Genomic DNA, 27,752 nt, shown 5'->3' on the forward strand with positions numbered 1-27,752 from the left:
TAGAGATTCTAAACCCTTGAAGGCTCACCAGACTTCCTGATAACCAAGTTAGTATCCATGGTTTGGAGCCACTTTGATCTCTGCTTCTACAAGTGATCCTAAGAAGGCAATGATTAAAATTTCATAGGTCATAATTAATGACCCTGCTCATAAAATTGCTTCTAATATCTCTAGCTCCAGATAGACAGTTTACCTGCAGGGAGAATTTTTTTTTCAGCAACACATGGAATATCATAAATTGGCCTGGTTCATTAATTTAGTAGATCTTTGAGAGCTAAAACTTCTTTCTTTCTAAATTGATGATTTCAAAATTAGTTTATTGCTATAAAAAATGGAAAGCTTGTTATATACCTGCTTTCTAAATCTACTGCCATGGCCTGAGGTTGTGAAAATTTGAGGAAACTTGATTTCCAACTTCTATTGTTGTTTTCCCATTTCCATGCCTTTGTGTCTATAGGTCACGCTTCCACAGCTACATGGTATACACCATGAGCACGGGACAAATCTGTTTGCCTTGTTACCCCAGGGGCATACAGCACAGTGTGGGAAACAGGTTTAGTTATTTATTTGTTAGACCATCTAAACCTTCCTTTCACATACTTTGACATCTTCCTGTACTATTAATTCTTCTCTTTTTTCCCCTACCTCTACTACTATACTCCATAAACCCCTCCCCAATAAATTTCATAATCATCAGGATATGATTATCCAAGAAGAGCATTTCATTGCCAATATGGCTTCCTCCAGCCTCTTGGAGTATTCTTTGTTTTCTCTTCCACTGTTAGAGAAATGACCTTCATAGGCAATATCTTGGTTTGAGTGTGATTCACAAATGCTTATCAATTTTAATATTGGTTTTTGGAATATATAATTATAAAAATTAAATCTATTAGGGACAAAAATAACATCTTAAGTTAAACAATAGTACAAATTGGACAATTTAACATTTTGTGTTATTTGCACTGATTCTCCTGAGTCTGGGGATTGCCCACTGAACCTGGTATTTTATCTGAAATAGCTTTATATCCTTCATGGATTTTTTGATAGCAATGCAATAAAAGGCACTAGTTGGCAGTAAAGACAGCTATTAAATTTGCTTTAAATAAAAGACTCAAGTGACAAATCATAACAAAAATGTTAACTTGGTTTCTTAGACATCATGGAAATGGGCTAAAGGAGAGGGGAGGAGTGTTAAGTGCAAAGTGAAGATCTAATTTACACTTGGTTATTAATTTAACCAATGTTATCAACAGTGTATTTTTCCTTAACCTAAAGGTTATCAGTAAATGGTAAAATTATCTCTGATCCAATCTATTGGCACCTGCCATTCATGGTGTGAATAATACCAGGCTCAAAATCTTGAGAGAACAACCCATCTCAAGTAAACTTGAACCATCACCATTTGGAAATTACATTTTAAGAATCAAGAATCAGATATGACACATTGACTTAAAGTGAGGAAGGGTCAATAGCCCATTAGCAGTTCCCCAGAGAATTTGTGTTATAAGTGACCTTCTCTTTCTGCTGCCACTCTCTCCCAGCTGCATCAAATCTGCTTGGGGAAGAGACAAACTAATCATTTGCATATACTAAATTTGCTGCAGGCCCTTGTGTGATAAATTGTCCAATTTCACTAAGCAAGGTAGCTTTAATAAAGAAAGAAAGAAAATTCAACGTTACAGAATAAAAAGTCATTGTATGGTCAGGTCCTCAGCTGTAATGCAACATTAGAAGTATCTACATTTTTCAAACTACCTCTCCAGTCCTGCTGGATATGTGGCACACAGAAGGTGTGATTGTTTAGAAAACAGTCATAGATGAGTCTCCTTGGGCAGAGGGACTTGAATGTTTATAAAGTGATATGTCATCTTATTGATTTGAGGGTTGCCTTTTCATAGTTTTGTTCTTTGAAGAAAACTAAGCATTGTATATGACATCTAAGAGAGAGGTCAATTTGGAACACAGTCTATGGCTAGGCAACCTAGCCAACTAGACAACCTCTGAAACATCTTTCATTGGCTTTGAAAACATGCATAACAATTGAGTTATAGCAATTTGGATAATGGAAATGATGATAAAATAAATTCTTCTGCCTGGTTTATGGGTTAAGTGACCTAGGAAAATTCCACCAGCACTTTGGCCCACATAGGAAGAGAGCTACAAAACAAACTCTAGTTTAACTTTTGTTGCTAACTTTGTCCCAACATTTCTGTGTAGTAGGAATACAGTTTGTCTTTTGGCCAATTCTGAACAGATGGCAAGTAGGACATTAGGTAGAATTAACAAATGGGATGACCATATCTCTTGTCTCGCTGTTTGATTGTGGCTCTTGTTTGCTACCTTATTTCATCTCACATGTTAGTTCCTTTTGTTTCTGTAGTAATTTGGACAGACTTTGCCAAAGGTATCCTTAAACAAACAGTTACACAACATGCAAATAGGTGCTACTCTCCAAAAAAATGATGTTAAGTTGTTTGGGAAACTTTAGGTGAAGTATAGTGGAGTGGAAACTTTTCTACAGAATTTCACAGAGCTTCACTATAATAATGTGCTAACTGAGATGGATAAATAGTATGCAGCATTTATCAAAATTATTTGTTCAAATAATATTCCTTTTAACTAAGTGTGGGTGATATTTGGAGATATTTAGCTAAATATTTCATTTGCTCAAGTTCAAATGGATGAAGTCTTTTAAAATGATCTGTTCTGTCTGCCATGGGAACCTAATATAAGACTATGAATGTAATTGGAATGGCAGCAATGTGCCAACTAAAACTTCAATATGAGCTGCCACCATACATTAGTTCTAGAAGAATTTCTTACAAGTATATAGAAATTCAGGTGGACCAGGGCAGAACTGCCTCTTATGCCCTCATCTCTCATATATTGCCTGTTGAGCTTTCAGAGATGACCCGAGATTGAGAGACCCCCCTACATCTGTGAAAGGTAGAGGGAAGTGAGCACGGCAGTTGTAGAATGCTTATCCTCCTTTAACAAAGTGGCTCCTGTGAATTTCGAATGGCTCACCAGGGAAGACAGGTGGCCACCGGAGTGCCATCCCATTTGGATGGCACTTTACCCTGCAGGAGAGCATTTGTAGCCCCAGAAAGTCCTCTTCTCTCTGGGGCATTCGTAACAAGACTTCCTTTTCCTCTGGAAACACACACATCCATAACCAACAAACATTCTCTTTAATATGGTTTACCCTGGCAGGGGAAGCATGCATATAAATTGCAGTTCCTTATTAGTTTTACATGAATCAGTTGTAAAGTCACATAATTAATATGCAATTTGGTACTATTCCAAAAAAATGATGTTAAGTTGTTTGGGAAACTTTGGGTTAAATACAGTGAACTGGGAACTTTTCTACAGGGTTTCTCAGAGCTTCAATATTCTAATGTGCATTGCATAATGTAAAAAGAGCAATTGAACATATTTGATTTATTTATATATTAATTGCTTTATTTATTTATTGAAACTCTCTTAATAATTATCAGTTGTCTTCTAATTCTTGATCTATTTCTTTCCACATTTTCTATTCCTTGACTCCCCTGCTTTTGGCTCCAGACATCGAAATCCACCAACACAGATATATATCTTCAAGCAAAAAAATTAAAAGAAAAATTCATTGAGGCATATCTTCTTTCTCCAAGTATAAAGACATCTATTGTAGGACTCAGGTTCTCCTTTTTTGGAGAAAAAATTTTCTTTTCTTATATATTATACTTTATTTTATCATTTTTGCATTTACTTACATGTTCATACATTATTTGGGCCACCTCTCCCCCCGCCCCAGCCTCCAGGCAGAACCTGTTCTGCCCTCTTGTTCTCTGATTTTGTAGAAGAAAAAACATAAATGATAATAAGAAAAACATTGCATTTTTGCTAGTTTGAAGTAAAGATAGCTACACAGGGAGATTCCTTGTATTGTTTCCATGCACGTGTGTACTACAACCCAAATTGGTTCATCTCTACCAGACTTCTTCACTACTTCCTGGTCCCCTTCCCATAGTGGCCTTGGCCACTTTAAGATTGCTACATTCACTCCTATAGAGTGAGCACAATTTTCAATGGTAAGTTTTCTGAAAATGAATCTGATATATATCAGCAACTAAATACAAACTACATTTTTTTATCCAAATTAGGTAAAATTCTACTGTAAAGCGTGATTATACAACATTCAAGCAGTGCTACCAAGTTGTATGCACTTGCGTTTAAGCATAAATATCTTTGTTTTGGGAACCCAGGGCATCCTTCATGCTGGGCCAGCACTCTACCACTCCAGCCCTTTTGGTTTTTGTCTAATTTTTGAGTTAGGGTATTCTTAAGTTTATTTGGGTTTTTGCCTTGCTGCAAACATACAATCCTATTGCCTCCATCTCCCAAGTAGCTGGGATTACAGATATGTACCATTGCACCCAGCAACATCTGTATTTTTAAATTTCATTGCTAAATCAAATTTTATAGATTTTTGGCTTATTTAATTGAGTATAAACATTTCTTTTCCAAAGCTTTTTTGAGTGCTGTTTAATACAATGATGCTTAAGTTAAGTTACAATAAGTCTTGTGAGAATGAGGTAAATACTATTTTCCCTGTTAGACAGGTTGAGGAATTGAATTTTTAGAATCTTTCCTCCCAAATTCAGGATTTTGTCTCTTAGTGTATATTGCTACTTAAAAGCATCTAATGCTTTTAAAGCCAGAAGCATTTTGTATATTCATCATTTCTCACCAAATATGAGAACTGTCACAGAAATGCCTACTTTTCACAATTCTACAGCTGATTAAATAAGCTCAAGACTAAGCAGAAAATAAGAATACTGAAACTATAGAATGAAAGTGAACATGTCTTAGCTTTGTTCTGCTGTCAAGGCAATTTGTATCATCTCATTAAGCCAGAGCATTGTCACAAAGATGGGTGCTTCCAGAGCTTGACCTGTAATCTCCAATCTGGATTACTGAACCGCAATAGGGGTGCATAGTCTGAACAATGGTGGAAACACCTGCTCTCTTCTCTGAACATCTGAGATAGTTCTTTGCCATGATGCAAATATCCACTAAGCCAAGCTTCTTCTTTACCTTAACCCATGGCAAAGGGAAATGGGGCCAAATGACAAGGGTGCTTGACCAAGATTGCAGAATCAAAATCAGCCTTCATTTCCTGAGACCTATAATAACAACCATGTTTAGGAGTCTTAGTGGGGATGGCTCTCAAAACCCAGGAAAGAATGAAACCGCATTGATTTTCAGAAGTTGATTCTTGATGTCTCCTTTCAGAATACCTCAGGCAATGAGGTGTTTTATGAACAGTTGAGCCTCAAAGTTCTTGGGATATGGGTGGTAAGAAGAAAACATATAGGAATCACCTCTTGTAATGGAACAAAGGACCTAGGAACAGAGCTCAACCTCCACAACTGTAAAGGTGTAATAGAGAGTTGCTGAAGCTTGCAAAGATCTCAGAGAGGTAGAACTAAAGGTCACTTCATTAAGTAGATTTTAACATTCAACTCTTCTTGGTTAAAAAAATATTAAATTCCAGACAACCAAGTAAATTCCAGGTGATCTGGTATTTGCCTGATTTATCAGATTAGAAAGAAGACACTAGGGCCAGGGGCTCAAGTGGGGGAGCATGTTTGCCTAGTGAGCAGGAGGCCTTGAGGTCAAATCCCAGTATCACCAAAGAAAAAAAGAGAGAAAGAAAACTTTCTAGGTAAATGTAGATTATTAGAATATTCATTAATAAGTTGGTAGTTATATATCATTTCTATTTGACTCCATCCTGATAAAATTTCCTATGTGCAGAGCTCCCTGAGATGAAAACAAACAAAATGTTTTTATCTTCAATACGAGTACTTTTGAGTGTCTTAGGACCTAAATAATTTTCACCGTCACCATCATCGTCATTCCTATTGTTGCGATGACAACTTGTTTCAATAACATTGCTTCCTACCATTCTGTGAAGTTGCCCCAGGAGTTACAACACTTCTGTGCAGAAGAGCAGGGTGAAGCCTGATGGACTCTGATGATTTATTCTTAGAATCAAAATCCAGTCTGAGCTGGTATAAACCACACGTCCTTAGTCACATGAAGTATTTATACTTTTTAAAGATTTTAAATAAAAATTTTTTTTGCTTCTCTCCACAATATTCATTAGTTCTAATCATATTATGGTCCCAATGTAGCTATTTTAAAGTGAAATTAAAAGGCAGCCTAGCTTTGGAGGGTAAGAGTTATTGAAAGAGGTGTCTGGAGAGCCATTTAAAATTTTCAAGTAAAAAAAAAAAGGAGAGAGTGTGTGTGTGTGGGAACTGTTCTTTTCCTTTTAAAAATTAAGAAATCAAATATAGAAATAGCCTAATTTACATTAATGGATCTGCAATCTATGAAACAATTTTTAACCATTTTAAAGTGAAAGACTGGTGATTATGTGGGTAAGTAGATGGCAATAATAACCATAAATCTTTGAAAGCTGTGGATGTGCTAGGTAATAGATATAAAAATGAGGTTGGCTTGCTTCCTGGCCTGAGAACTTTGATAAGGAAAGCCTGAGCCATCATTCAGAGCCCTGGAGAGGGAGGGATTTACTATTTCTAGTTGTCCTCATCCATGAAGGGCTAGTGTTTTCCATTCTAGCATCTTGACCACCCATTATTATTCTTGCATATTGTGTATACAGTTAGGTCTGCAAATGAGCACTGCCTATCTCCCAGCAAGGAAAGTATGGCCAACAGCAGGTCAGGATGTGGGAATACTAAATGTGCATAATAAAACTATCCTATGTGGGCTCTGAAAGGGGTATTGAATCCCCTCGTGTGTTACTGGGGATCAGTGTGTGCTCATCCTTACTGGTATCATGAAGGCTGGGTATGCACCAGCTGCTAAACTTCATCCTCACAGTCTAACCGAGAGAAATACATATTATTGCTTCATGCAGAGATCAAGAACTGAGAGTGAAGGCAAGAGGCATGGAAGATGGAGATGTAGAGGGATATATGACTGAACATACAAGTGAGTAGACCCCAGGTTATATGCAGAGGGAAGACTAGGAACCACCAACTGGTTCTGCTAAGAAGTGGAAGCAGTCTCCCAAAAGATGAGCAAATTGAATAAGAGACTTGTTGAAAATAGAGTCCACTTGCTGGGTTTCCTAGTTCTGGATCCCAAGTCATCATTGAGAAAGAGCAAATCACAGAAATCCACATGTAAAACAGTCAGAAACAAACTGATTTTAACCATACTCAGTGATACTTTCAAATACGCCATGAACAGCTTTCATAGGAATTCCCCTGCACTCACTTAGAACTCAAAAATGCAACGAAAAGTATGCTTGATTGTGCTAGCAGTAAATGGTATGCTTTGTGAAAATTTTTGTGTCTCAACTATAATCCCAAATATCTTAAGATAGTTGATGGCAATTGTGTGTAGATATTATAGATGTTATACTTCAAGGGAGTTCTGTAACCTGGATTTGGTTTTATCTGGCAGGTCAGTACTGTAGACAGGGGTTCAAATTTCAACCTGATTTTAATGACAAAAATGGATTTTAAAAATGTCTGTGGGAGAATTGTCTCTAGAAAAGCCATTACGTATTAGAGAAGGGGGGCATAGCAGACTCAGGGAATTTTATTAGAAATTATAATGCTACAAATGATTCCTTCTCTTGAACCCTGAAAAATTCCATTTTGATTTAGCACCGGTGGAATTCTTAATAAAAACTTCTTTGCACATCATGTATAAACAGCACAGCCCAGCCTGTATCAACTTTATGCTCCAATAAACAAGACAATAATGACAAATTATCAAAGCAGGACTCAGATGTGACCCTCAATTGGGAGAGCAGCAATTTAATGAAGACAAAAGCTAGGTGAAAGCTGCTAATATCATTTACTGATAAACAGATTTTCTCGGGAGGCTCCTAGCTGAATCCCCCAAGGACCCATAAACCTGCATAATTCCATTTAAAATATTGTGCAATTCACTAAATTAGTCTTTGAACATCCTTACTATCCAATTACGAAGCCCCAGCATGGACAGAATAATGAAATTTTTCAAACTGTGGAATGCATGTGGTCTTAACAAACTTATGACAAACACCAAAATTAGCTTTCAATTTTGAGGGCAATGTAGCTCCTTTTAATACCTCAAGTCAGAGTGGCAACAATAAAACACTATTGCAGGGCTAAGTGGAAGAGAAGAAAAATAAATCCTGACTTACTCAGAATTCTGAGCACGGTCTACCTTCAGGAAAAAAAAATCATAAGAAGTTGAATGATGTTTTGCATTTGCAAGCTATTTGGTCGCTTAAAATCTAGTAAAAGCTTTACTGAATAAAGGGTACAAAATACCTCCTGGACAGTTCTATCTTCCAGGCAGGCAGAAAAAGGCGAGAGTTTGAGGAAGTGAAATTTATTTCTGTTCAAGCATTGCAAGCTGCATTATTAAAGTCATTTGTCATGGTTTGAATATTTCTGCCTGATTCACCATTAAATTGGCCTTCTAATTACCAACTTTGTCATGAAAAGTGGTCTGGCTGTTTCATTCACCAGAAAACTTCAATTCTTTAATCATCTCTTGTTTCATGAAAAAAAAAAAAGGACAGAGAAAAAAATATAAAAAACAAAACAGAAAACAAACCATATAGTTTTATACTAAAGCCTTAAAATAAAAGATACCAACAAAATTTTGCTTGATTATAAAAGCATTCATTTTAAAGATGTTGATAACTTTGTAGTAAGCTAGTTGTCATTTCATCTTTATAAAGGAACTTGCCAGCATGAACTTCCTATCTGGTTGCTTAACTCTGTCTAGCTGTTGACCATGTAACATCTTGGGATGGTATCAACTGCAATCATGATGTGTCAGTGAAGTTATTTCGCCTTCTTACATTTTCTAGCTTTTTGGTTCCTGGTGACTATACTGAACTCTTTCTGCAGCAAAAGGTCTGCAATCCATGGCTTCTCCTAGAAGCTTTGTGAAGCACTTATTTGTTTATTGTTAGCCCATGTATTAATTTGGGCAGGGATAGGTTAAGTGTGGTTGACAATCACATTACTGTATCTTTCCTTCTATTCTAATTTATGTTGGGTGATAATGTTATAACATGCACTCACATTTAAACTGCACAGATAGCTTCCCCCAGTGTTTGGGGGAAAGAAGACTACCCTACTAACATCGTAGAAAGAACTTCAACAAAGGCTTAGTCATATATCATATTTGGGAGACATCCGTATAACAAGAACAGAGACAAGCAAAGAATATATGCAGATAAAGAAGTTAAAGCATAGAGGTTTATGAGTGTCATGATCACATGGCTAATAAGAAAAAAAACCCAATATTTGAATCGTTGTCTGTTGACCCTTCTGGAGCTCATAAATGTAACCATTTCCCTGTATGCAAGGAAAGCACTCAGTACAGTGCCGGGGATAGATGTATGCATCCAATCTCTGACCTAATGTAGTTCTATGTTTAGGCTAAATGAAGTATATACTTTAGATAAGTTCATTTTTAGCCTAAAATAAAGAGACGAATGTTTTAACTTCTAAGGTAACTGACGCTAAAGCCAAAGGAAATAAAAACGGTATCATTGGGATTGATATTGGCCTTTCATGATGGGTTTACTCAGAGGGTAATTATATCATAGCTCAAAGTAATTGTGTATATTTTTCTGATCCATTTTTTCAATTTCTCTCAGTGTACTTGTCTTGTAAGTCTTTTGCCAGATTTTTTTTAAAAAAACATTTTATATTTCTCCTGTTCACATAAATGATAATTTTTAAAAATTCAGTTTCTGGCTGCTAACATCTAGAAGTGCAGTTGGTTTTGTAACTTTGACTTATATCTTTTAATCTTTCTGAACTCAGTTCAGAAAGTAGCTGGCAGATTTCATCAGGTTTTCTGTTTAGACTATCATGTCATCCATGGAAAGAGTTTTATGTCTTCTATCTCAATCTGAATGCCTTTTCTTCCCCCCTCATGTTACTGTATAGGCTGGCCTCCAGCTGACTGTTGAGTAGAAGTAAAAGCAGACATCTTTGTCTTTCAAGGCCTTTTGGTTCAGATTCATCTCTGTGCCTCTGTCTTTATTCCTTTCCTCTAGGTAGAGAGCAGCACATCTATCACATGAGGCTCTTCAGGGGAGAAAGGTAGGAGAAAGTCTGCTCATACCAAGGTGCCATATTTTGGAGTATCTGATCCACCTTTAGAAAGTATATAATATGATCCACTGTTTTCATCATCTTTTTCCACATTGAATACAAATGAGGAAATTTGGTTAAGAGTCTTGAATGTCATAAAGTATGAAATTAGATATCCACCTTTTAAAAATAACTAGGACACTTGAGAATAAAAGATGTGCTTTTATTCTCAAGAATTGTGCTAAAAACAATAAAGCTATACCAAGACTGTTTCAAACAAACCAAAACAACCTTTTACCCTAATATTAACAAGTTCAGACTTTGTATTTCTCTTTTTGATTTATTCGTGACTTTTCCTAAATTAAAACTTGCAGTGGGTTTCCTAAAAAAAGATGATTGGTAAGTCAATATTTTTGGAATCCAGGTATGTTTAAATATGTATTTGTTTTATTCTCAGATCTAACTGAGAATGTCAGTAATTTATAATTTGGGGCTTATAGTCACTTTGCCTTAGAACTTCAAAAGCAATTTTTCTATTTCTAGTTTTCAGCTTGTTTTTGAGAAATCCAGTGCCATTCTGATCCTGAGTTCTTGATTATGTTTTTTTTCTGTTCTCTTAGTCTCTTTTCTTGTTTATTCTTGATCTTCTAAAACTTCATAACAATGTATCTGTGCTTTGGTCTTTTTTTCATTTATTGACTGAATATTAGCAATATTCTTTTAACATGGAGATAAATGTCCTTTAGTTGTGAATGCTTTTCTTGTGTTATTTCTTAGATAATTTTGTTTTCTCCATTCCCCATATACTCTCTAGACTTTTTCTTCCTTCCTTCCTTCCCTCCTTCCCTTCCTTCCTTCCTTCCCTCCTTCCCTCTTTCCCTCCCTCCTTCCTTCCTTCTTTTCCTTCCTTCGTTCCCTCCTTCCTTCCTTCTCTCTTTTCCTCCCTTCCTCCCTCTTTCCTTCCCTCCCTCCTTCCCTCCTTCCTTATTCCCTCTTTCCCTTCCTCCTTCATTGCTCCCACTTCCCTCTTTCTCTTCCTCCTTCATTGCTCCCTCTCTCCTTCTTTCTCTTCCTTCCTTTCAAACTAGGGTTTGAGCTCAGAGTCTTATGCTTGCTACACCAGCACTCTACCACTTGAACCATGCCTCCAGCCCTTTTTGTTTTAGTTTATTTTTCAGAAAGAGTCTTACATTTTGCCTCAGCCTGGCCTTAGATCCTTACCTCTACCTTCTGCCTAGCTGGGACTAATAAAATATTGTATCTTTTCCCTTGATTATTTTATATTCATCTACTTTTCATTTCTTTGTCTTTTTTATATGTTTCAGGGGGAGATTGCTTGACTGTTGAATTGTGCTATCCTATTCTTAATTTATAATAGATTTGTCTTGTTCTGACTTTCCCTTTTCACAGTTTCTTGTTTTTATTTTATGAGCACAATATCTGATTTTTAACTCTCCAATGATACTATTTTTAAGTTTCTTCTTGGCTCTATCTTCTCCAATTCCTTTGTTTCCATAGTGTAGGCCTTACTCAAATGCTTGATGATTCCTTGCTGCCTGTGAATATTATGAATGAGGCACTAAGAAGCACACTGGAAGCTCTGTGTGTGGAGAGGACTTGTCCACTGAAGGGCTTCACTGTGGGTTCACCAGGGAGCAAGAGACCTCTAGAAGTCAGTTCAACTTCCCCAGAGAGGAGTCCTTCAGTTTCCTGCATGTTGGTTGATGGGAACATCATATGATAGGCTTTCTCTCAATAAAACCACTCTGTTTTCAGCTCCACGCTTTGACAATTTTATTCCTGAATCTGGAAACTCTCTGTTCAGTTTCTTTCAAAAAATAAAACTTTGATATCCCTAAGAGATCCAATGACTGTGTTTAGACTTTTAACCCAACCATGTCTTTTTGGCTTTGTACCCATCACATATCTGATGCTTCCCTGTGTAGAACCTCTCAAGGACTCATGGGACAAACTGCCTCTTCTATGTTGGTACCCCACCTCTGCCAACATTTATGTCCCAATTTCTTCCACTTTGCTAAGCCCATTACCACCTCTTGGCTTATCTCTTCCATCTGCTTTCTATCTTTCAAAAATCTGATGAAAAACTCTTTTCATGGTTTTATAATTTATGTCTCAGTGAAACATATGCCCTAAAAATCAGTTCTTGTCCTGTTACTAAATTTGACAGATACACAACACAATGGGATGTATATATCTGCTGATGTCCGAATTTCAGCAATTGTTTCAGAGGCGACTGATAATCCAAAATTCAGGCAAAAATCCAGTTCGGAGATCTGAAGCCAAAGAATACTTCACAAGATCCCTGCTGAAGTATCAAAGCAGGCAGCCTCCAGCAAATAGGACGCAGCCGATCTTGAATCAGAAAAGGAATTGGGAAAGAGGTGGTGAGTTTGCAGAGAAAAAAGAAATTAAAGCAAAGTATAGGCCTTCAATGTTAGCAGTTGACATTTAAAAAAAAAAATTTAACGCAGAGAAACTAAAGCAGATACCTTAAAGCAACTGAGGCCAACAGGAAAAGGGGAACAGGTACTAGAGAAAAGGTTAGATCAAAAAGAATTAACCTAGAAGGTAACACCCACGCACAGGAAATCAATGTGAGTCAATGCCCTGTATAGCTATCCTTATCTCAACCAGCAAAAACCCTTGTTCCTTCCTATTATTGCTTATACTCTCTCTACAACAAAATTAGAAATAAGGGCAAAATAGTTTCTGCTGGGTATTGAGGGGGGAGGAGAGGGAGGGGGCGGAGTGGGTGGTAAGGGAGGGGGTGGGGGCAGGGGGGAGAAATGAACCAAGCCTTGTATGCACATATGAATAATAAAAGAAAAATGAAAAATAAAATAAAATTTAAATGATGAGCTTGTGGTTTTAATATCATTGTTCTATCCAACTCTCTGAATCTTTTTATCATACCTAAAGAATTGTTCATTCATCTTTCAGGAATACATTAGAGCAAGGGAGTTTTCCCATAGGCAAAAGCATTATACATATTTGCAAATGTCTTACATAACGATGTGAATACTGTGCATAGCGATGCTTTGATCAACGGCAGAAACAATGCGGTAATTTCCATCCTGTTTCATTAGTTATCATAGTCCTAAGTAAGGGAGTTTTCTTTGTTGTTTATACTGTTTCTAATGTTAAAAAAGGCTGGTACTTAGAATTCATGCTACATAGGAAACTGAGGTATCTTGTGGAAAATATTTGTTCTTAATAGAGGTATTCATCTCATACTCATATTCCTGGTCACTATATCTAATTGCTACTTAAAATATTCACTTATTCAGGAAATAAACCCAGTTTTCTTTTACTTCAAAAGTATTTTCAATATACCACACAGAGAAAAATAAAACTTTAAGTCTTGGCCACAGGTTTGAACAAATTATTGTCCTTTTATTAATTTATGATGGTAAACTCAGGCTTAAAATTTTATTTTTCCAGCAGAAATTTGAATAGATGACTTACATTAGGACCTAGTTGTTGGTGCCAAAAAAGAGTCCCAACTATTTAGTGCTTGCTTTGCATCTACATAAGAATTCCCCTTTCATTGTTTCCCAGCTACTGGCAGCTTATTATGGCCATTGTTTAATTTGTGCTCTGTTTTTACAAATGACCACTTGTGCAGGTCTCTTGGGGCAGCTGATAGAAGCCAGACCCCTCTCTTTCCCTTGTGTCAGTTCTTTTGTGAACCTTTATAATTAGCCACTTAACAAATTGAGGGAAATGAACCTTCAGCTGCAAAGTATATCCTGAAGTTAAGTCAACCATATGACAGGGCAAAACTGATACAGGAAAATCTCCTTTAACTCAATTGTGGAGTTGCCTCAAGGGTTAAGAGGCATTCTTCCAGTAATAGCCTAAAAGAAATGCCTTAGAAGTGATGTTTTTGATGGTTTACTCTCCAAATGCCTGTTAGCCTTCTCAAGAAATATCAAACATTAGAAAAAGGAACCTATTACAAAGCATTTTGGCTACTATTAGAATGTTTTGTTTTGTAGGAAAAAAATGTCAAAAGTCTGATTTTGAAAGAAACAAGAGCCTCAAACTTACAGACCTAGTGAAATAAATAATAAAGCTTACATCTTCTGGGCTGAAGTACAGAATATGACATCATGCAGATTAAGATATTAATGAATTTGTTATCAGAATCTATAATAGGGACCCTAAGAGCAGGGTGCTATCATTAGAAACTCTTCCTTTTTTATTACTAATTAGACTTCTAAATGTGAGCATAAACGTACCTCAGAGAGCATGTATTAAAAAGTTGCATATGCATAAGCGATCATTTCCAATTCATTTTCCAACAAAAACTTCAACTTTGATATTTTCTCATGTTCCCATTTATAGCACATTAACATAATCTTTTGTATTTAATTTCTCAATTCCATTGTGATCCTTCTATCAAGGTATTTACTTTGGGGAGCTTTCTGATATCTTAGTCCCCAGTTCAATAGCCAACAGTCAAGTATTTTCAACTTAACGTATGCTATATTCATCCGTGATTCTTTTTCAAGTAATAGATCTATTGTCTTCATTGTAGATGATGAAATTTGCCTGTCCTAATGGTAGATTCAAATCCAACACACATGATGATTTTTATATAGAGCTCAGGTGACAAAAATGGAGTTTATCTTCTATGATAGTTTAGAATATTATGTATAATATTATAACATGAGAAAATTTTAAGATGCTTGTAACATATGAAGATACCAGCTTGGGAAAATTTCTGTAGTGGGCAGAGGCAGAGTGTTAAAAAAAACCAAAAAAACCCTTTGAACTTATTTTATTTAAGCCCAAAGTGTTATTGTAAACAAAAATTGTTTTTATTATAAGATATACTTCAAAATCTTAATGAAAGGCTTATAGAAACAAGCTGTCTATTTTGTAGACCCTTAACATTGCTGTAGTCTATTGAAGTGGTGTCTGACATTACCCACTTAAGGCTGTATCTATTCTAGTCCTGTTCATTCATCCATGCCTCCTTATTGATTGATGCTGCAGTGAGAGCACTTATAATATGACTGACAATGTGGCAGGCCCTGTTCTAGGTGCTTTGAATACATTAATTCATGAAATTTTCATTGCAACCATATTGAAGGGTATGAAACAGTTACTCTTGCCATCTGTACTTTACAGATGAGGAAGCTTAAACTAGGGAGGATAAGGTCACATGCGCTGGAAGTGGCAGAACTGGGACCTAAACTTGACTTGGTTCCAAAGTCTGTGCTCTGATTACCAGGCTATGATGATTCATTTTCATGACTTATAAATTGTCTACCTCTGTTGACCAAACTGGCTGAAGTCAGCAGTATTAATGTGATCATATAACTTACTGTGTGAATGGGACAATTTCAAGAAGAAAATTAGGTGTTATTACACACTTGGACAACTAGCAAAGCCAGGATTGTCCCAGGTAAATCTAAGCATATAATCACCCTAGTAAACTACCTCAAAGTCTAGAAACTCAACTTCCTTATGGTGCATATGGGAGAACTGATAATCCTTGACAACCCTCCCAATGTCATTGCAAAATAAGAACAAATCATATATGATGATGAAGTCACCACTAACCTTTGATTCACGCATCAGAATGCTATTTTCAAATCAGTTTGACAGTCCTAAATAACTGGCCTTTTAGAAATTGTCAAAACAGCCACCATTAAAAGCAGTCTCGTAGCCTCCCAGGTTACCCAATGGGAAACCAATCTTTATAGCACAAGGAGCTCAGTAGAGGTTAGTTCTTCAGCAAGTTATACTTTCTGCTTGCTATCTTCTCATTACCACCACCATCATCCACCATTTGCTGGTCATAGTTTCAGACAATTGCCTCAGTCCATTAATATCATCATAGTCACTAGTTATAAAAAAATGTTAAGCAGCATTCCCCCAACTTATTACAACTGCTAATGGCTTAGTACATGCACAATACATAGTGGTGTTTAATCAAGATTGCTGATTGGATGCATAGACAAATGAATGAATGAATGAATGAATGAATGAACATGGGAAAAGACTATTGCCACCTTGACATTTTTAGTAGCAGTAACATGCTGAACTGCTAATGGGATTATAGGTAGTGTTTTTACAGCCCTTCATATTGTAGATCATAAAATATTCTAGCTGAAAGTCAAGCTGCCTATAAAAAATAGAAAATCTACAATCTTTATGCCTGAGTGGCTTATAGAACAGATTAATTATGGTGTGTGGCTGCTAAGATGCCTATAATTTGATGATAATATTCCTTATGCTCAAAATGTTGTTTCAACTTTGATGGTTTGAATAAGGCAAGTGCATTTCCAAAGCATATGAGCTTGTCTAAGGTGCTTCCACCTCTGAACTTTTGTTGGTTCTTCCCTGCTTAGGATGCCTTTGTCCACACCATTCATCTGAGACCTCACCTTCCTTGGGAGTGTGGCTCAAGTTTTACTTCTTTTGTGATTGCTTCCTCTACCACCACCATAACTCTCGCTGAATTCTCATCCACCTGGACCTTGTAACATACTCATCTGTTCTAATAGGTGCTACTGAATTGGTAGGCAGATATCTATTTATGTAATAAATTATCTAAGAATGTGCTGACACAGCAAATGTCCTGCTTTTTATCCCTGCTTCTTGATTGATATTTACATGTGTTTTGTTAATTATCAGACTTGGATTCACTGTAATATACTATCAGATAGTGGAGTTTGGGGAGAAAAATTTTAGAGTGACCCTACCTTTATTATTTATATATATGTATGTATACCTACATATTATTATAACTATTAAAAGCTGTTTGTATTCACCAACAACTTAGTAATTATGAATATCCAATTAAACTTAGCACAGGAACACGAATATGAATAAAAATCTTGGGCACTTAAGTGTTATAATTTTCTTTTTAATAATGCTATGTGATTGATGTATATGAATGATAGATTTTTATAGTTCATTTCTATTAACCGGTGACAGGACATATGCATAGATAATATATTTATCGTATTGTTATATGGAATGCAATTTGCAGAGCAGTTCAAGGAAGCCATTTGTTCTGCTAGTCAGAATGATATGGACAGTAGGTGATATAGGAGTTCCATAAGTGATAGATCACCATGAAGCTTAAACTTCTTTCCTAGTATTAAAGCAACTCCTAATATTGTAAGAATTTTTTCCAGCTATCCAATCAATATAAGAATAAACAATCTTATGCTGATTATAATGGGTGAAATTCATCCCTAATGCTTTAAAAGAGTTAAAACATCCCTGTGTGAGTCCAGCACATCCAGGAGTCAAGTAAGAATAATCTGTTGGGTGCCTTCTTTTGCTTACCAGCTCTGCTAAGTAAGAAGGAATACAATGATGCTTGTTACTAGCACAAAGGAGACACAGGAAGATTTCTGTATTCCCAGAATTTTTTTTTTTTGGTGGTACTGGAGTTTGGGCTTTGTGGTTGTTAATCAGGTACTCTACCACTTGAACCATACCCTAGCCCTTTTATACTTTGGCTACTTTTTGGATAGAATCTTTTGTTTTTGTCTGGGTCCAGTCTTGGACTGTGATCCTTGTGTAGCTAGGATTACAGGTGTGCCAACAGGTGTTTTGGGGAAGGCATGAGTGAAAAGCATTCTCTTCTCTAATAACTTCCTTTTCTGAGTGGTGCTGTAGGAGGCAGAGAGAAATTTTCAGCCTGGGCACAGCCTTGGTCTGTTTTGTGTTGGCAAATAAAGAATGTGGGTGTGCAGGTGTGCTGATGAATCAAATTAATAAAAATGAATAATATATCAAAAGTGTTACTTGTCCTTGGGAAAAACAGGATGCAGGAAAGTGTTTCAGCTTTTACCAACATGATGCCCATATAGCAATTTTATAAATTCTTTTGTCAATTTCACATCTCATCCTTCCCAGTGACAAGATTAGATTTTTAGGCATATTGGTCTTAACTACATGATCGTGATGAATAGAAACAAATTAGACATATAACTCTATGTAGCAGGCAGTATTGACCTGTTCTAAAATGCATTATTGGACCAATTTTAAAACAGAAGAATCAAAGTAATTGATTGGTGGCTGTGGGAATGTTCTTTCATCAATATTTAAGTGTATTTTGAACTCTCTGTATGCAATTTAAGCAAACCTAATTCAAGTCATAAAAGCATGATTTTTTTGATGCAACAAAAATAAAGCATATTCTGAGCTGGGCACCGATGGCTCATTTCTGTAATCGTAGCTACTCAGAAAGCAGAGATCAGGAGGATCACAGCTTAACTCCAGCAGGGGCAAGATAGTTCATGAGACCCTCTCTCGCAAAAAAAACTCATCACAAGAAAGGGCTGGTGAAGTGGCTCAAGGCATAGGCCCTGAGTTCAAACACCAGTACTGAAAAAAAAAAAGAATACTTTAACAGCAAATTTTAAAGCTACATCTCCCTAATATTTCATTCAAAAACTTTAAAAGTTTCTTGCTCCAATTTGTATAAAAGTTTCATTTAAAATAATACATATGTTATTTTATTTCTTACCTTGAAGAAAACATATTTCAGAAAATTTGCCAACATGAGTTTAGAAGAATAACCAATACTTAAGACAAACTCTTTCTTGCCTGCCACAACTTCAAGAATATATAAGAAGAATGTAAGAATGTAAATTTTAAGAATGTGAAAGTTTGAGTGATAACTTTGACAAGCTTTACAAGAATAGCCTCTTTAAATCTGGGTTTTAATAAAATACAGTAAATAAGTACATGCTTATTATTTCTATTCCTTTTTCAATTACTATACTACTGACATTTCGGTGCCTATACCTTGATTTTCTTACACATCTCAAACTACTTTTGTTTAATCTGTCATGAAAAGCAGCCAAACGATTTCATCTGGTTGAGGCCAACTGAGGGAACAATCAAAACACTTGCATGTGTGAAGTCTTTTATACACCTACATGCAAAATAGTCACAGGGTGGATTGAGAAATCAAGCTTCACATGAATTGCTTGAGAAATTCTCCTGTAATGGAAAGTTACTGATTACTGTCATGGATGCCTTGTTTCTCATTTGCCTCTTTATTGTTTTCATGGTTGAGAGATAACTCATCATTCTTAAGCAGATCTGGGGCCCACTGAGCACATAGCAATACAATTGACATGTTAGTCTATTTGCTGATCTCTTAAAGCCCAGTGCACACTGATGGAAGTCATCCAAACTGTTCTTCTCCACCCTTCACTTAACAAGCATCATAATAAATGAATATTTAAAGTAGCAGCAAATATATTAACTGGAAACAAATAGGCTTCATTTGTAGCAAGTGCACACAGGTTAATTAACAAGGAGCTTTTGTATTGGCTGCAGTTCGGGCAGGTGCTGTTGAGGCAATTGAGCTCTATAGGATAATTATGAAGCATCAGCATGTTCTGTGTTTGTTAACCAAGTGCTGCCCACAATTTGCCTAAACCTATAAACCATCATCTGTGATTCTCAGCAGCAATTAAATGACAAACATCTCCTCATCGGAGACTTGGGAAAACAAACAAAGACATGTAGCATTTAAGGAGCCAGATGGATATTTTTGAATGGTAAGTTTGAAGACTTCTTTTTAAATAACAGAGCATTAGACTGAAGCCTATTTGTATTATGTGAAAGAGGAAACACCATGGCATTTTTAAAAGAGAAATTAAAGTGGGCTTATTGAATAATCAAAGCAATGTATGCTTGAACAGCTTTGATTGTAAAATTGTGGAGAGTACATCAAACTTAATTGAGCATAGACCCCTCGTTCCTCTCCTGATAGCACTGTTCTAGCCATCCACTCAAATTTGAGGAGGGGCTACCTAGAGCATAAGAGTTTTCTTGCAGCAGGAGGGTGAAAATCTAACCAATATGGTTCACTCTCTCCAGGGCATGAGGGTACTAATTAGTTCTTTAAAAAATGCTTATTGCTGAAAATGATATATCTGCACAAAAAAAGTAATTTTGGACCTAGAGATTGCTTTCTATCACAAACTAATTGATCTGGAAGGTTTAAGGATATAACATTTAAAATGCTTCTGTAAGCATAACAATAGTGCCAGGAGCTACAAACCTGGCAAAGGCACCAATGAGTTAGTTCAATTAATTGTCTGGTTGAAAGACTCATCAAAAGTTACAGAAGCTCTTGTTTTTATAGTTAAGATTCTTCTGGGCATTTAGTTGCCTACATTAAACAATGCTGTCTAACTGGTCTGCATAATAGGTAGAGCTGAAAGGCTATGCCATAACATTAAAAAATACAACTATAAATGTATGAATTTCCCTCAGTTAGAGGCACTGATTTTTTTCTTCCATGCAAAATAACATCATTTACAAATGTTTTCATGAACTGTGAGAAGCTACTTCTCAGTGTGTTTTACTGTAGTATTAGGTCAACAGCTCTCTTGAAAGAACAAAACCAACCCAGGGCCAAATAAGCAGGCAGGCCTAATTAACCACTCTGGAGTAAGAAAAGCTCTCAGAAAACTACAACCAACTTGACCCCTGCTTTGTACTTTGCCAGGTTTCTCTCTACCTTTGCCACTTTCCTCTGGATTTATTTTTTTTATGAATTATTTAAGCACAGCCAATTCACATCTACAATTAATTTTCAAAGAAAAGGCAACAAGAGAAATAATCACAAGTTAAACAGCTTGAGAAAGGCTCTAGTTTTGGCAGACTGTGAAAGGCCTCCCTTCCTATTTCAGAGCCTGCCTATGGTGGTGGCTTCCCAAGTCCTCTTTTGTTTTAAGTCCCTTAGATTCAGTCTACCTCACATCCCCAATTCCTATTTCCAACAGGGAGGTCATGCAAATATCAGAGAATCTCTTTTCTAGATGAGCTGCCTGTGTTTCTTTATGTAAATAGATGAGAATTAATGATCCTGATTTCAACAGGAGAAAAATACAGCCTACAAAGAATAGGAAATTTTCATTATCATTAAAGGGTAACAATTTTTTTAAAAAAATGGAAATCTTAGCACCAAGAGCCACTTGCACAAATGGATGTGCATAGCAATTGTTTAATCCTAGTTATCCTTTCCCTATTTGCACATAGAATGGGCCTATTGTAGAAGGGAATGGTTTCTAAAAATCCCAGACTACTGACACCTTAATTTCTTATTACAGAACCATTCAATTAGAATGGGTACCAAGAGATCAGTACCTTCATCCTTCTGCCTCAGGTCTGGCTGTATTCTGCTAGAACTCATCATATTGAAATATAATATTAATATGACATGACATGGCATGATTTAATAAATATGATATAATATAAATATGACATGACATGGCATAATGTAATAAATATGATATAATATAAAATGATTCTATCTACCAGACTGAAAATCTGTCCAGAATAGGAGCTGAGGTTTCGTCAATTGCCAGAAATGTAATAGGTCACCAACTTAACTGTATTGGAAAATTTAAAACCCCAAAAATGCAAAATATATCTTTCTTTTGGAGAAAAGAAAATCTTTGAGAAGGAAAGGACTTCAAAATCTACTTGCCAATCTTCTCTTTCCATTTTGCTATTTCACAATACTCCTCTTAGAGTATTCTTTTTCACTAAATAAACACCAATTTCCACTTCATTGATACGAACTCAGTGAAAGAACTACCTTGACAATCAAATTTTCTAAAATGTATGTAAATATAGTGCCACTTATATTTAAGATTAGAAAAATAATTAACTTAATTTCTTATATGATTTAAAAGCAAATTGGTAAACTGCATAATAAGAAGAGTTCTATTTGATAGAACATCAAAACCATTTAAGATTATAAATTGACATTTATTAAAGTGTACCATTTACCTGGTACTTAACAAAAGATTACTATTAAACTCTCACAACCGAACTAAAGTAAGTTTTGTTGTCCTCATCTGACAAATGTGGAAGCCATAGCTCTGGGAGGCTAGACAACTTTCCCAAGGTCTTGCAACAAGGAAGGATAGGATAGAGGGGCCAGGGTTCTGATGCTATACCAGATGTTGGTAGTCTGATTTTAGACCTGGACCACTCACAGCAATTTCTTCCATGAAACTGAGAATTCCATGAACTCTGAATTCGGGCGTGAGTTTTCTAATTGAGAGCCCAAATCCTCAAGTGTCAGTGATCATGGCCAAGTTGACTGGAATGGGAAGGGGGCACCAGGACCCAAGTTGACCCACTCCATCTCACCTGCAATACAATCGAGTACCCAAATATACTGTCAGGGTCACAAAAGAACTTTTGGGCACTTCATGAGAACTCAAGAAAGTCCAGGGAATACCTTGCAAATATGGCAAGGGAGATGGTGAGTCCTGTCCCTGCCATCTGCCACCACACAGCCTGCATATGATGTGAAGCTCTGTCACTCTTTCCTCTGCCTCTTCCTCCTGATAGTCAATTAGTACTTATGTGAAAAGATAAAACAGGAAGGGAGCAAAAATTCAAACAGGCTCAACTTAAAATATCTCAATGTGCTGGTAAACTATCTCCAGTGCAAGTGACATAGCCAAAACTTGAACTTTAAAACCAGTGGCTTATTGGGCAATTTCATGGAATACTAGTCATAACTTAACCATCATCTTTGTTTTACGAGGTGACAATATGAGGTAGAAATTTGATGTTGTCAAAAGCTATTTGAAAGTGATTTCTAGAGCACTAAAATTTTTAATGAAATTTCAAACTACCCAGAGGCATCTGCGTAATGGATTAAGTGGCAAGGAAAAGTTCCAACTGCCACAGTCACTAAGACAGGGCTGTAGCTAGGCTGGGTGTTTCCTTGCCTGCAGCCTTTTGATTTTTGCTGTTTTCTGAGTCAGGAATAAACAAGCAGAAGAGGATAAAGATGCACTGATGTGCCATTCTGTTCTACATTTTATACACAAGGAAACTGAGCCACAGAGTGCCTAAGTAACTTTCTGAATTTCAGCATGGATTCAAATTCAAGTCTAACACTTAATGGAACTATCAATCAGAGAAGCCTGTGTTCTTTTTCTCATTACCCAATACATTTTTCTAGGGCAATCCTTTCTATTCTCACCTCTCTGTGTCTGCTTGTCTTTCTTCAGTGTCCTCTTAGAGCTTCTAAACAAATTCTTTATATACAGTAGGATCTTTGATTGAATGAAATATTCCATCATTGACAAAAATCTAAACCACCCTGAACATTTCCCCTTTGCTGATACTTACAACAAAAATATACTTTAAAAATAGTGATAATATGTGAATTTGTACAGTGAAAGTCATGTTCCATATAAGACAGCTTTCAAATACAATGAAATAAAATACAGTAAGTATTTAAATGTTAGTCTCTGGTTTTATTGTTTTATGATTATATAAAAGAATGTCTAAAATAAAAAGCCATGTCCCAAGTCCTACAGTACTAAGAACTAGAGTCTGTTAACCTAATTAGTATACCAAGCAGAAAATATAAATGATGGTACTATATTGTAAAAAAAAATAATTGAAAGTAATGGCTAATAACATTTCAGAGTTACACAAATGATACAATTATTTTATCTTATAAATGTTAAGGTGACAGGAGTATTTTTATGTAAATGAAAAGATGACTTTTAGGGACTACTATAATTGCATGTTACCTGTTAGAACTGAGTTTTGAGGGTAGTTTAAGTTATTTACTCCAGGGTCGGCAGGGAAAAGCAAAGTGTCCTTTATGTTGCACTACAGTTTATTTCAAATGCCTTCTCCTGCTGCTAGCTTAATAAAGATAGCAGGCTTAGGAGTTTCAGGGAGAAATTAAACACAAATAAATAAAGGATGGACCAAATACAACAGACCAGGGAATTTTTAAACATGCACTAGATTCAAGTTTTAGAAACAAGAAAGAAAAAAAGCCACAGAAATCCCAGAATGGGAACATTCCGTAAGGATAGAAACCACTCTTTTTTGTCCTGGGTGTCTCAAACTAGCACAGCATCTGACCTAAAATGGCTAGTCAGTGAGGAAACAATCAATCAATAAATAAAAGAATTAGAAAGGGAAATTGAGCAATGACTATCCTTTTAATGTGCAAATCTAAGAGCATCCTGTTTTGTTTAAAATCTTCAGTGGCTCCCCACTAATGGAACTCAACTTTTATTGTGGGGTAAACACAGTCCTACCCAGACCCTGCCCAGGGCATATCCCTTGCTCTTGACTGGGTTTGGACACCACAGCAATTACAGGTCCTTGGGAGATCTCTCCACACACTGTACACCTGCTACCTGTTGAGGTCTTCAATCCCTCAATTCTTGCCTGCATGGCACACTTCCCTTCCCTTAACAAGATTCCTTAAAGTCACCCACATCACCATTTATCATTTTGATTTTTCCATTTTGATTACACTTATGAAATGTACTATACCAGAATTAGCTGTGTGTGTCTTAGACTGGGAGCTGAATCTGAGTTCCCCAACAGTCACATGGTCTGGTTGCAAATGAAATATATATATATATATATATATATATATATATATATATATATATATATACATATACCATGTCCCAAGTCCTTTTATTTGTTTTTCAAGAAAATTCCCATGTCTCTGTCCTCTTCCTCTGCCTGTCAAGGAGCTGAGGCTGGGATTACAGTTTTAAGTCACTCTATTCAGGCCCATAAAACTATTTTGAGTTCAAGATAGTACAAAGTGCTGGAAAGAGGAGAATATAAAGTGTGATGCTCAAATAAGGGAAGCTTCGCAGGCAGGATTGCAAAGACCTCTGAAAAGACCCAGATTTAAATTATTCTCCACTCTGTGAAGTTGGGCCTACATAAGACTAAGACACATTTTAAATAAAAATGAATGGGCTGCCTATTATTTGGCAAACAGTGACCTGCCAAAAGATACGGTAGAATACCAAAAGATATCTTTTTTTTTTCCTTTTGAAAATCTTAGACTTGCAAAAGGCTATAAGACAAATACAAAGAATTCTTATATACATATTTCTCCTAATATTACCATTTGTCTTGTTTTTACTGAAAAATTTAAGAATAAATTCTAGAGATGAAATCCCATTACTTCTAAGTACTTTAATTTTTTTTTAAAAAGCAAGATATTCTTTTATGCAATCATGACACAATTGACAAAATCAGGAGACCAACATTTAAACAATACAGTTATCAAAACAACAGAGCTTTGTTAAATTTTACCAACTGACTTAATGCTTTTATAAGGAAGAAAATCCAAGGTCCTGTGCTACACTTGCCATCTGATCTCTTACTCTCTCTAAAACAGGGGCAAAATTTAAGTCTTCATTTGTCTTTTATGACTAACATTATTTTAGTATAAGTTAATTATTTTATGAAATTGTCATTCAGTTTGGATTGGTCTAATGCTTCATCATGAATTTAGATTTAGGTTTCAGCTTTAGAAAGCAATACTAATTTCTTAGGACATCTTATCAGAAAGCACAAGGTAGATTTGTTCATATTCTGGTGATGATAACTTTTGTCACTTGGTTAGAGGGAGGTTTACCACATTTCTGCACTTTCTAGTTTCTATTTAATGGGAAGATTCTGAGGGCCAGCTTTTGCCCACTGATTCTAGCGTCCATTAATGGTTCTTCCTGGAATCAATTTCGATGCTTGCCAAGTGGGAAATTTCTGATTACCTAATTTCTTTCACATGTATTAATTGCTTTTCTACTCTAAAGAAAAGCTTCCCCTTTTCACTAATTTGTTATTTGTATTCATATTATGGTAAAACCATGGAGTTTCACCCTACTTGGCCCTTTATAAACTTTTTGTCTCATTATTTACTTTGATTCTCAAACAGTCCCAGATTTGGCAGATAGGAGCCCTTTAAACTGGCTCCTGAGTTTCACCTAATTTATATCTGTTTTCAAGTAGCTCTATTTATACCACGTGTTCACATCCCTATCAATTTCATGCTGTGATCTTATTCTTTTATTTATTTTTTATTTTTTGGCAGTGCTGGGGTGTGCATTCAGAGCTTCATGTTTGCGAGGCAGGTGCTCCACTACTTAAGCCACACCTCCAGCCAGTAGCATTTCACTGATAAATGCCATTGCAATGCATAATGAAAAACTAGGGTGCTCTTTATAAACTTATGGTCAAAGATTTTATTCTTTATAATCAAAACTTACATAAATTCTCAATGCCAATTAAGTGAACTGCATTTTTCTTTCTTTTTTTTCTAACTACTCCTTTCTTGATTACTTTATTTATTTATTTATTTTTACTGGTTCAACCTTTTATTTGAAAATACAAAGGGAGGGGGCGGGGGAAGGGGTTAGAAATGACCCAAACATTGTATGCATATATGAATGAAAGAAGAAAAAAAAGAAAATACAGAAACTGCATATAATCAGGTAATCCTAAATTAAATGACTATTTGTTTAAAAAAATACAAAATACTTATTCATAGGTTTCTCTTTTCAGTAGCAATGAGAGATATCCCATCAGAAATAAAACAGTTAAATTTTTTTATTCATACTACTTTATTTATAGGTTCAGATATGGTTCAATTTGGGAGAAAAAAATTGAGTTTTGGTCAACAGAGGCAGGGTGAAATAGAAAGATGAAGAAATCGCCCAGATCATGACAGCAAAGTCCCACTTTTTTTCTGAGGAGGAAGCAGTGGCTTTCCATTTTGTTTTCAGGGTTGAAAAGGCATGTGTGGGGATAGGGAAGTGGGTAGCAGACAGAAGTGAGTTGGTGAGTAGAGTAATAGGGTCACTTGTCCAAGAAATCTTAGCAGCTCTACATTGATATAGTATAAGAACAATTACTCAATTAAGCTTACTCTATGGATATATTTGCCTCTATAGATATTTTTTCATTTACATATAGTATTCTTTTCATTTTTTAATTTTCCATAGACATTTCTTTTTACAAATATGAGATTTCAAGGTTTCCAGGACATTGCTTACATCTTCTTTATAACCAATTTCCATCATATAAAGAGGACCTTAATTTTATTTATTCATTAGAAGAGTTTAGTTCAAATGGCAATTAACTCAGAGGAGCTAATACAGAAACCTTAAAGCTACAGAGGTTATCATGAGAAGGGGATCAGTAACCAGGGTAAAGATCAGTTAGAGATGAATCAACATGGGTCATAACACATGTACACAAAAGCAATGCTAGGCTAATTTCTGTGTAGCTATCCTTAACTCAACTATCAAAAACACTTTGTCTTCCTTATTAGACTTGTCTCTTTTCTTCCACAAAACTAGTGACAAAGGCAGAACAGGACCTGCCCGGAACTGAGGGGAGGAAGGGGGGAAAGGGTGGGGGAGGGGGGCAGGGGGGAGAAATGACCCAAACAATGTATGCACATGTGAATAAATGAATAATAAAAAAATTAGCAAATAAATGACTTATATGAAGTAATGCATATATGTGTAACTTTAAAAGTACACTCTAAATTTAATAGGTAGTCAACATCGGATTTATATACAGATTTCACTGTACAGAAAGGAAATAGCTATGAATTCACTGGCATTTTACTTTCCTTAAAAGACTAGGACTAATTCTCATTAAGATATACATGCCTCTAAGCAATGCATATGGGAAATACCTTTTCTTTGTGACTATTTTTTCAAACACCAGTCTTCACATAAAAACTGTATTGGTGGTCATGGATCCTCCAAAAATCCTCCAGCTGATGCCAGTTTG

Source organism: Castor canadensis, chromosome 10 (genome assembly GCF_047511655.1).
Source record: "Castor canadensis chromosome 10, mCasCan1.hap1v2, whole genome shotgun sequence".
NCBI lineage: Eukaryota > Metazoa > Chordata > Mammalia > Rodentia > Castoridae > Castor > Castor canadensis.